General features: G+C 45.4%; 1 protein-coding gene across 3 annotated transcripts in view; it reads right to left on the bottom strand.

Annotated features, from left to right (window-relative positions):
• Positions 1-12,097, bottom strand: part of TMEM268 (transmembrane protein 268) — a 288,999-nt gene that overhangs the window by 172,212 nt on the left and 104,690 nt on the right. The gene's annotated exons all lie outside the window — the stretch shown is intronic.

Genomic DNA, 12,097 nt, shown 5'->3' with positions numbered 1-12,097 from the left:
GAGGGAATCCACTGAGCTTCTTTTATGAATTAGAAGATTCTGTGGTTAAGTGGCATATCCAACAACCGTAAGAGAAAGAGAAAGAGAAGCCAGGGAGAGCTATGGTAGTGCTTGATGAAGCCCGAATTTGGACCCAGGACTCTCTGACACGATACCCCGCTACCGCTTACAAAAACAGCAATCAGCGAGAATCAAAAAAGCGTTCATCTCTTTCCCTTTTCAAGAGCAGTTGCCAGAGTCCTCACTGATGCCCAGCCAATATTACACTGGGACCATATTAAATTGCCATTTCTGGGGCGCCTGGGTGGCTCAGTTGTTAAGCATCTGCCTTCAGCTCAGGTCATGATCCCAGGGTCCTGGGATCGAGCCCCGCATCGGGCTCCCTGCTCCACGGGAAGCCTGCTTCTCCCTCTCCTACTCCCCCTGCTTGTGTTCCCTCTCTGTCAAATAAATAAATAAAATCTTAAAAATAAATAAATAAATAAATAAATAAATAAATAAATAAATAAATAAATTGCCATTTCTGTGGGTCAAAAATGGTCACAAAGAAATTTCATTTGTTTCCAGCTAATCTTGTGGATAAAATCAGACATGGATTAAGGGTGAAGAATAAGGCTCTCCTCCAAAATTTCAGTCTCAAAAATTTCCCTCCCAGTGGGAAAACCTGTGAATGTAGGGGTACCCCTCAGAAACTCCGTTCTCACATTAGGCTTGCACCCACTCCTGGAAGTGATGAGGGCAAAACAGGTTTTACTTTTACGGAGAGAAATGAATTATTTGCCCTCAGCTTATTAAAAGCCAAATATCTACAAAAGTCTTAATGCCAGTTCTTCAGATGAGAAAAATCATTTGTCTAATCTAGCTCACCAAAGTCAACATTTTCAATCAATTCTCAAAAGGACTCTCCATCTCTAGGAACTTGGGAGCAAAAGGACGAAACTAACTAATTGTTAAGATATTTTGACTACCATCCCTGTTCCCATTGCTCACACTCACCTACACACATACCAGAATAACAAGAATAATTAGTAATAATTAATAACAATAACAATAATAATAATAATGCCCAAGGGTGGAACTGTAGGAAACAGTGGACCCAGAGTCAACAGACCTGTGTTCCAGGCCCACGTCTGCCAACAGGCAAATTCTGGGGTCTTGGGTCAACCAACGACTTCATTTCTGCAGGTCTCAGTTTCTTTCTCTGCGAATCCCGAGCAGAGGCGGATGCAGGGAGCTCAAGTCCCTTCCCTAAGCAGTTTACAAACAGGTCTCAAGAGTTCTGTGCTTGGAATGTCTGACTTTCCAATGAGCTTCCCTTTTTCAGGAGGTAAGAGGGTTTCTCCAAGAGAAAGCAAAATTCCCCTTGTAACTTATGCTACAAAACTCTCCAGCTGGCTCGCGGGGACTTTTCACCCCATCAGGGCAGGAAATAGAAAGGTAACTGGAACTGAGATGTGAAGTCCGGAGTTGGGGAATACAGTTCCATTTTGACAGCGATCTCCTTTCCCCCTCTGGCTTACAATCGGGCTCAGAGGCGCACTCGCCATTCCAAGTAACCCAGCCTTCAACACCAGCCTTAGGACAGACATTTCCTGTGTTCCTGAGCTCAACTTCCTATAGTTCATCTTCCTTCACAAATGTGATGGGCTCACGCTCTCGGCCCATTTTACAGATGAGGGAAATGTGGCCTGAGAGATGAAATCCACTTAGCCAAATCACTCAGCTAAGCCACAATTTGAACCCAGGCAGAATAAAAGTGCCCAACGCTCAGAGTTTATTATTAGCAGTAAATAACAATAGCTAATGTTTATTAGGCTCTCAGAGTGCTGAACGATTCACCCACACCATCTCCTTTAATCCTCAGAGCCTGGTTCCCTAGCCTCAAGTCAGTAAAACTCATCTTCGCCCCCAGAGACTGGCATTCCTGGGAATGGGGCCTCCAAATCCTCAAAAGATGACGGGGTCTTTCATTCAACGCAATAACCATAGATTGAACAACCACTTTCACCCCAGGAAGACCCAAGGATGCTGTCCCTTCTTGAATGCCACATATCACCTGATGTCTCATTTCTGGTACCTACAATAGGAACATTGGCACTGCTCCTATTTCCTATCAACCTAACCTTTACCCACGCCGGGGGTGGGAGGGAGGGCCCTAACTCTGGCCGCATGTAGGCTTCACATCAGCCCCAACTCCCAACCACAGGATCACTTGGGTAACTTCTCCACTGGCCCCAGGTCCTTTGCAATGTTGCTGCCCACCCAGGATGACCTCTCGGGCCCCATTTTGCCTTTGTGTGTATTCTCTATTCTGCTTTTGTCAACCACAGAAAGATTTGAGCACCCACCATGCGCCAAGCACTGTGCTAAGCACGCTGCAAACACACTTTCCTTTCAGTCTCACAGAACCCTGGAGAGTAGGTAGAGTATCATCATGGCTGTTCTCCAGATGAGGAATCTGAGGCTCAGGGAGGTACAGTGCTTGCTCAGAGCCACACAGCCAGAGTGATAAATCCAGAGCTGGCCCCATCGGTCAGTCTAATTTCAGCTTCTCATTCACTGTCTTGTTCTGCGTCTCTGCCTCTTGCTCACTGTGTGGGCTTGGGCAAGTCATCTAACTTCTTTGGACCTCAGTGAGAATCCCTAAGTTCACTTGCAGCCTTAAGAGTCTAGGATCCCAGCTAAGCAATGCCAGAATTGTCCTTAGCCCCATACTACAGATGAGTAACGTCAGGTCTCACCTTTTCAGGGGACAGCCTACCAAGAGCCCTCTCCTTTCTGGGTTGTGCATTCATCCCAGGAGGCCATGATGCACCATCATCAAAGCCTTTCCCAGTGAGCCCCGCCTGGACTTGTCCTCAAACAAAGCTGTTTGACTGGCTCCATGTTTTTTTTTTTTTTTTTTTTTAAAGATTTTATTTATTTATTTGACAGAGAGAGAGATACAGCGAGAGAGGGAACACAAGCAGGGGGAGTGGGAGAGGGAGAAGCAGGCTTCCCACCAAGCAGGGAGCCCGATGTGGGGCTCGATCCCAGGACCCTGAGATCATGACCTGAGCCGAAGGCAGACGCTTAATGGCTGAGCCACCCAGGCGCCCCTGACTGCCTCCATGTTTATCTCATGCTTTTCAGGGCAATAATTTTCAATTTTGACTGCACGTTAGTGAGTGTAGGAAATAGGGAGAGATTTAAAAACCCCAATATCCCAAGCCATCGCCTAGACTAATTAAGTCAGAAACCTCAATACTGGGAGACAAACAACCATTTTTTTTTTTTGACCTCCCAGATAATTCCAGTATATAGCTAGAGTTGAGAACCAGAATTTTCAAAGCACTGGCATATGAAGCAAAAAGCAAGACCCCAAAGCTAGAGGTAACTGCAGACTATTCTCAGTTCTATGACATTCCAGCTGTGAGACCTCAGACAGCTGAGCTAGTCTAACTGAGCTTTACTTTCCTCATCTGCAAAATGGGCATAATAGTGGACCATGCCTGCTGGTGCCCTTATGTGGATAAAATGAGATAATGCCCATGAAGATGCATGACCCCTGGTCAGTGGTCAAGAAATGGCCATTGTCATTCTGTCCGAAAATGACCTGGAAATTCTGTTCTCTGTATTTCCTCCCTTCCACAGTTAAGGAAACAAAGCCAGATAATGGAAACAATGAGATTGTAGTAAAGGGGGGTAGGGTAAATAATGGGCTGGGGCTTGCTTAATTCATTCATCAATTGATATTTAATAAGCCACCTCAGTGTGTGGGCCCCTGCTGGGTGCTGGGAGCGAAACAGACATAGCCGTTGGGCTCACCAATCTTCCACACCACTGAGATCAAACTGTGAGGGGATACAGTGAAGAAATTAACAAATGAGACCACATTTTGGTAAGTGATCCTAAAGGAAACAAACAAGGTGTAAAGACAGAAAACAAGGGAGCTCACATTCCATATGGATGATTCTGTTTGTTTGGTGTAGTTAAGATTTGGACCTGGGACTCCACAGCACAATCACTGATTGATAGCAAGCATGACTCACTCCGTTGGGACTGCTTATGACTAAGACCTTCAGGGGCAAAGAACAGGACAGCTGAGAGTTGGCCAGCTGCCAGCTCTCCTGGAGCCAAAAGTAAATGGGTTGCACCTTGGACTCCTCCTGCATGGTTGGTGGTACTACCCTACCAATCCCTTGCACTCCACTCCACGCTCTCCTGTAGCCATTTTTTCTGTGATGTTTTTCAGGAATGACATCTAACTAGACTTTGCTTCCCTCTGTGCTAGGAACTTTTCCCCTTGCCCTGGGGAAACCATCTGACACCGTTAGAAAAATCACTGGCATGTGTCCCTTCTTCCAAGAGTTCCATGGGGAGGAGAATAGGGTGTGGGTGACAATACCCATTTTACAGAGAAGTAAACTGAGGCTCAAGGAGGAAACCGTCATGCCCAAGGAGTCATCAGAATAAAGGGAGCCGGGTCTGATAGACCCCAGTACGTGTTCCCAGCCCCATGGTGCTTCTCTAGAGGATGCAGTCCATGGGCAAAAGGTCAGAGATACCCAACTTTACACAGCGAAAGTAAATCCCTATGAGTGCTTCTGGATTTGATGCAGGGCGAAACAGAAGAGTAAGGCCCCAGTGCACGGGGACGGTCTCATGTGTCCAGGACACTCTCCCTGTCCAGCAACACTTCGGAGGCACTCCATCTTCTACCAATTGTCCCAAGACAGGACTTGGGGCCGTCTTAGACTGGTCACACTCCTGACCCCCAACATTTAATCACTAAGGCTGACCCCATCTTTTCTTCTTTATTTCAACCGCCTGCTCACTGGTCTCCCTGTCCCACGTGCCGTCCACTCTTGTCCACCCAACACACAGCAGCCCGAGGCGTCTCTATAACAAATCAATGATAATTGATCATATAGCTCTCGTGCTTTAAAATGCTCTAGCAACTTCCTATCCCCTTTAGGGGGAAATCCAAGCTCCTGAACTTGGCATCCAAGTCCCCTCTTGGTTCAGCCTCCATCAGTCTCCCTGCTTCAGCTGGTGCCTCCTCCCCCTATGTTGTGGGCAGCAGTATGCTGATAAATGTTTAACAACCAGCTCTCCAACATAAAGCCCTGGTCTGTACCATTTGCCAGTATCCATGGTGTAGATATGTGGACCACGATCACATCCAAGCAGCGGATGCATGGCCCCTGAATGGGGAGCTGGGGGGAGATATGCATTGGCACACCATTATATCATATTTCCACCCCACAGATACGATAGAAAGAAATAACCACAAGAGGATAGAGGGTAGTAAAATGTAGTAACAATGAAGAAGTGGTAAGTTTTGAGTATTTATTACCTTTAATTATAGTGTTACCTTTAATACAATGTATTTAAATGGAAGTTTATGTAATTTAATTTTTAATCATGGCCGTGTTTAATAACTGGCTCACAGAATTCCTGAGAAGCTAACATCCAGCTCTTGCAAACTGCTACACGTTGGCTTCTGCCCCACTGGCTAACGCACTGCTTTTTCTCATTTCTTGGCCTACTTTTCACTCTGGGGGAGGAGCGCCTGCCTTCCCCCCTACCTCAAGGGGAAGACTGAGCTCAAGTGTCACTTCCTCTCTGGAGCCTTCCCTGGATGACCCTGCGCAGGGGCTCCCTCAGACCACACCCCAACTCCCTCCTCCATCACAGCTCACTGCTTTTCTGTCTTTCTTTCCTCCATGGGATGGTGTCTTACTCCCTCTTGGGAACTAGCATCACGTGGTGCCCAGATAATGTTCATGGAGTCAACTATTACACATAGCCCCTTCCCATTCCCAACTGGAGATTATTTATTGTTTTAATATTATTTATTATTATTAATTTTATTATCTGTTATTCATTATTCTTATGATTTTTATTATTATTTATTTCCAATCAGAAATTATTATAGGATTTATCCAATCCTGTCTATCCCTGAGGATCTCACCCAGAGTGAAAACACGCTTCACGTGGGGGCAGGAAGCAGGTTAGGGAAAGTGGAGGCAGACGTTTCCAACCCAAATCCACAAAATAAATTTTTATCATTGATGTCTTGGCAGAAATGTAAGTTCAGATGCCACCTTCATCCCCACTCCAGACCAACTCTCCCCAGCAAGAAGGCAGGAGAGAAAGGCAGGACACGAGGAAGCTCGACCAACCAAGTAGTTCATCCCAGAACTGGCTCTGGAACTGGTCCAGAGCGAACTGGGAGAGAGAACTCGAGCACCTGCCAGAGCAGGCTCAGGTGGTCACTTTCCATTTTGCTCAATTTTTATTCAATTCTCAAGATAATATCCATCCAGAATTACTACCCCCACCTCACAGCTGAATAAACTAAGGCTTGAAGAGGTACTGGGACTCTTCCAAAGTCTTACAGGTCAGGAGCTTTGGGAGCTAAGATTTGAACTGAGGGCCAGCTGATTGCAAAAACCACGTGCTACAGCTTTTCGTGAGTCAATGACATCTCGACGAAGCGGTTTTTATTAAGTGCTCTTAATCACTATAACAAAACATACTGCTCCTTTGTCCCCTTCCTTCCAGAAGACAGGGGAAGGAGGGAAGGAAGGAAGGAAGGAAGGGAGGAAGGAAGGGAGGAAGGAAGGAAGGGAGGAAGGCAGGAAGAGAGGGAGGGAGGAAGAGAGGGAGGGAGGGAGGGAGGGAGGAAGAGAGGGAGGGAGGGAGGAAGGGGAGAGGGAGGGAGGGAGGGAAGGAGAGGGAGGGAGGGAGAGGGAGGGAGGGAGGGAGAGAAGGAAGGGAAAGGAAGAGGAGAAGAGGGGAGGGAAAGGAAGGGGAGGGAAGGGGAGGGGAAGGAAAGGAACACTTACCATTACTGAGAACTGCCCCTGAGGCAGGTACCACATTAGGAGTTTCACCCTCCTTAACCTTCCCTAGAAGATAGGTATTATTATTCCCATTCTATACGTGAGCAAACTGAGACTAGAGAGCTTAAGAAAACCGAGCAGTACTGCACATGTCACAAGCAGAACTCAGCTTCCAGAGGCCTTCCTCCTGCCGCGCCCCACCATTCTGACCTGCCAGTCATGCGGCCCCACTTCCGCCTGCGGCCACTCCCAGGAAAGAGCAGCAGTACACATCAGTACCTGGGCATCAGCTCCCAAGAATGGGAATCAATACACAGTAGCTCCAGGAGGACAGGCTCAGCATCAGAATTATTCAAGAAGACAGGAACGTAACCCATGATTGCATCAGACAGATACTCTAAAGCAGTGCCCCGCGACTTTGTGAAATGAAGAAGGAAGCTAAGAAGAGAGTACTGAAAAACTTGCTGGACATTTTCCTGTGCTTCCCCGATAGTCTCCCCGAAACGAATCCTGAAAGGTTAAATGTGGTTTCATCACAAGTGTGGGTGTCAGTCTCATACAGGAGAGAAGAAGTCATTCATACGCTACTTCAGCCTTCTTCACACAAAGCTATGTTACATGAACTCTGGACCCCAGTGCAGAACCACACAGGGAAAATGAAGCCCCACGCAATACAGCATAGAAAAGCCCAGGCTCTCCCGTGTGCCCTGAGCCAGGTCACACAACAAAGTTATAGTGCACTGCACATTGCAGAAGGAGCCACCCGGGGACCCAAGAGCCGAATGGAGATCACAGATATCACACACTACGGGCTCCCGTGGGGTTCTGACCAGCCAGAGTAGAAAGAGAACACTGGAAGCCCAGGCATTCCATTGCAAACCTAGAAAGGCCGTTTTTGGGAGGAAGCTACACTGCACTCCACGCGTCTCATCCTGACAAGCCCTTAGAACAAGCCTTGATGGGATCAAGCCTGCCAGGGAAAAAACCCAACACCCAACAATGCAACACCTTTCAAAGAAAAACCACAAAAATCCATGTTCTCAACAACATAGCATCTATATATGCAACGTATGATAAAAAATTATGAGACATGGGGAAAAAAATCAAGAAAAATGTGACACACAACCAGGAAGAAGAAGAAATCAATAGAAACATACCCAGAAATGGCCGAGCTGTTGGAATCAGGAGGCCATGCCTCTAAAATGGCCTTTAGGGACGCCTGGGTGGCTCAGTCGTTAAGCGTCTGCCTTCGGCTCAGGTCATGATCCCAGGGTCCTGGGATCAAGCCCCACATCGGGCTCCCTCCTCTGCGGGAAGCCTGCTTCTCTCTCTCCCACTCCCCCTGCTTGTGTTCCCTCTCTCGCTGTGTCTCTCTCTGTCAAATAAATAAATAAAATCTTAAAAAAAATAAAATAAAATAAAATAAAATAAAATAAAATAAAATAAAATGGCCTTTATAAATATGTTCACAGTTTTCAATGAAAACAATGGGCATAATGAGTGAACACCCAGGGACTCTCAGTAAATAACTGGAAGCTATGGAAACAATCAAAAGCAAATTCTAACAACAAAAAACACCGCATCAGAAATTTTAAAATTCACTGCATGGTCTAAACAGCATAATGTACATTGCAGAAGAAAAAAAAAAAATGTACTGATGAACTCAAAGACAGGTCAGTAAAAATGATCCAAACTAAGGCATACAGAGGAAAAAAAAAAAAAATACTGAAGTAGAACTTTAGTGACCTGAGGGACAGAATCAGGTCCAGCATATGTTCCATTCGAGTCCCAGGAAGAGAGAAAAAAAGGATTTGAAGCAGAAACAACACATAGAAAAATAATAGCCAAAACTTCCCAAATTTGATTAAAAGAAAAAAAAAAAAAATAGACCCAAGAAACTTAAGTCACAAACAGGATATATTTAAAAAAAGAAGGAAAGAAAGACAGAAAACCAAAGGCTTATCATATTCTAATGAATGAAGAAAAGACAAATCTTAAAAAGCAGTCAGAGAGGGGCACCCGGGTGACTCAGTGGATTAAGGGTCTGCCTTCGGCTCAGGTCATGACCCCAGGGTCCTGGGATCGAGCCCTGCGTGGGCTCCCTGCTCCTGCTTCACCTTCTGCCTCTGCTGTTCCCCCTGCCTGTTCTCTCTCTCTCTCTCTGTCAAATATATAAATAAAAAATATTCTTTAAAAAAGCAGTCAGAGAAAAAAGACATTACATTCAGGCAATGACAGGAGTTGTATCCAGCTTCTCAACAGAGACAAGACAATAGAATAAAACCTTCAAACTGTGGAAGGAAAAAAATAGCTCAACACACAATTCTATATTGAGTGAAACTCTCCTTCAAGAATGAAGGCAAAATAGAGACAAGATGATGGCATGGGAGACCAGAGGACAGCGCAATAGACTTATCGAGGGATGAAATAGATCATGCTTTTCCAGCCCTTCGCCTGAAATCTTGGGGGATGAGAGAGAAGATTGCGTTTTACTGACACCCCCCTCCTCCCCCCCAGAAGGGCAATTTCTTCCTGTTACTCATCCAGAAATACCTTTGGCCTACCAAAATATTTTGAAAACTTTTTCTGGGAAAAAAGTTTCTTTGGGAATCTTGTCAAAAGACAGACAAAAAGGCCTATTTCTTGGGGTGGGTGATGAATGGAGAGAGAATGCATGGGAAACTTCCCATCATTTTGTGTCCCACCTTATGATGGTAAGGAGAAAATTTGGACAGGGTTTTCATGGAACCAATGAAGTCAATGTGATACTGTCTCCATGATCAGAAAGCGTTGTGTGAACTGAGTAAGTAGGATTCCCTTCTTAAATACCCCAGAGAATTTCAGGAGGGGAATTTTCCTGTGATTGACAACATATATCAACAAAAGGACCGATGGGCCTGATGTCCTGTTAGGAGGCCAATGCATTGCGTTCATTCATTCACCCAACATTTGGTGACTACTCATTGTGCCAAGCCATGTTCTATCTGCATTAGACTATACCCATTAAGAACAGGGTCAGGGCACCTATGTGGCTCAGTAAGTTAAGCCTCTGCCTTTAGTTCAGGTCATGATCCCAGGGTCCTGGGATGGAGCCCTGCATCAGGCTCCCTGTTCAGCGGAGAGCCTGCTTCTCCCTCTCCCTCTGCCCCTCTCCCCTGCTCCTGTGCACTCACTCTCTCACTCTCTCTCTCAAATAAATTTTAAAAATCTTAAAAAAAAAAAAAGAACATAAGCAGGGTGTCTGCTTTCAAGAAGCTTACATTCTAGTGGGGTGGGTAGGGGGTGGAGGATTTTTTTAAACGTGCTTATGGATAATATACATGCTACGTATGGGCAATAGGAGTGATGGAGAGAGTGATGGGGATGGGACTGAGACCTTAAACAGGGAGATGATGAGGATGATTCTAAAATAAATGAGAAAAAAAAATCAAGTGGAAAGGATGTTGATGGCAAAGATTTTAATTGTACCCCTAAGAGTCATCAAATCTCCCCAACTAAAGTAAGAGCCTTTAGAGCCCAGTAGTAACCCCCCAGATGGACAAGGGCCTCTTCCTAATTCTATAGCTAATAAAGCACTAGTTGGAGAATTTTCAAATCCTGGAACTCGGAATGTGGATGCCTAGAACAAGGTGGTCTGGATTCCTTGCAGTTTGGCAATCTTGGCTTTCAGGCACCAGTGGGCTCTTCAGGGGATGCCGCAGGTCCAGAGACCACAGGTCCCAGCAGCAGCCCTTCAGGGCAGCAGGGCACTAACAAGTCAGCGGCCCCAGTGTGCAATCGCCCCAGCTCAGCAGCAACATAGAGAAACTAAGACTGGATGGAAGGAAACTGGATCCCATATTGCCACAATCAACCTGAAAGGAATCTACTATTGTCTTAGATGGTCCATGGAGACCTCCCCTGCTCTCATCCACATTTTTATCAGTAGTTACCCAAAGTCATGCAATTCATTGATTACCTCCTTAGTGAAGCTTTCCCTGATCACTCTCCATAGAGCCCCCCATCTCTTGGTTCCTTCATAGGGCCTTGTGGAGTCGATATTTATGTGTTTATACGGCAGTGGCTACATCTGCCTTTCACTGCTGGATCCCAGCACCTAGCACAGTGCCTGGAGGATAGCGGGTACAGAATGAAAATGTGTTGAATGAAGGAATACTCAACTGGGAAATCGCTTACTGAAAGGAAGAAATATAGATTTAAACATCCTTAAATATTTGCATTGAGTAGACTTACAGTGTTTCATTATAGTGAGTCAGACTTGAAATTTTAAGTTGAAATTGAAGTATAAAAACATAAACATCCTTACAAAGGATATTAATTCTATTCCTGAGACATGCTGACGCTATGAAACATATAAAAATATTGCAGTTTAAACATCATCATAAAAAAAGTCTTTAAAGCCAGAATACACCTACACTTACTCCTTAATAGAAGAGTTCCCCATATGCTGAATTTTAAGCACACACGAATTTGATCTTAGTAACCTTAAGAATTCAAATTTTCATCTAGCCGAGTAACTCCAGTTGGGTGAAAGTTATAGAAAAAAGTTAAAAACTGAGAGCCGAGGAGTATCATGTTTTGAAATGAGAGTAAACCTTAGCTCTTGCAAAGCCTTGGTTAAGATGGGCAGAACAGAAAGGTTGTTCACACAGAACGCAGGAAATGTACAATGCAGAGAGAACACAGGAGGCCTAGGAGGAAAGAACTGCAGATTTTCTTAACATTTGTAAACACTCAGATAGAGGACCAATACGTGCACACACATACAACATGCACATACACACACGCACCCGGGAGCCTCTTGAGATGTACATTATCCCATAAACCAAATTTACAAAATTTATAAGCCTTCCAAAACCGAAATCCCCAGAAAATGAGGGTCCTTAGGGGTTTCTCTGTAAAGAAAAATTTCCGCACCAGTCCATTAGGAAGCAAAGAAGTAAGCATCTTCCCAAACGAAGCCCCATTGTGATGGTAAATCTTCGAAAATGGTCAACAAAGAATAAACCTTGGGAGGTGGTGTTCAGCGTGACTAGGCATGCAAGGCCTGGAATCAAACTCCTAGCTTCGTGCTCTCCATGGGGCTCCTGGACTGCTGAGTGACTCTGGGCACGCGACTTAGGGCCTGGAAGTTCCACCAGCTGCACACCACGGGCTTTGCCCTCTTCATCAGCAAAACGGGGATGATGATGACACCTTCTCATCCAACTGTCGTGAGCATGACATGAGACCCCCCGCATCTAAACTGCTTAGTACCCTCTCCATTC

The sequence above is a fragment of the Halichoerus grypus genome, chromosome 14 (assembly GCF_964656455.1).
Source record: "Halichoerus grypus chromosome 14, mHalGry1.hap1.1, whole genome shotgun sequence".
Taxonomy (NCBI): domain Eukaryota; kingdom Metazoa; phylum Chordata; class Mammalia; order Carnivora; family Phocidae; genus Halichoerus; species Halichoerus grypus.
The sequence above is the reverse complement of the archived record's forward strand: the minus strand, read 5'-3'. Positions and strand labels throughout refer to the sequence as shown.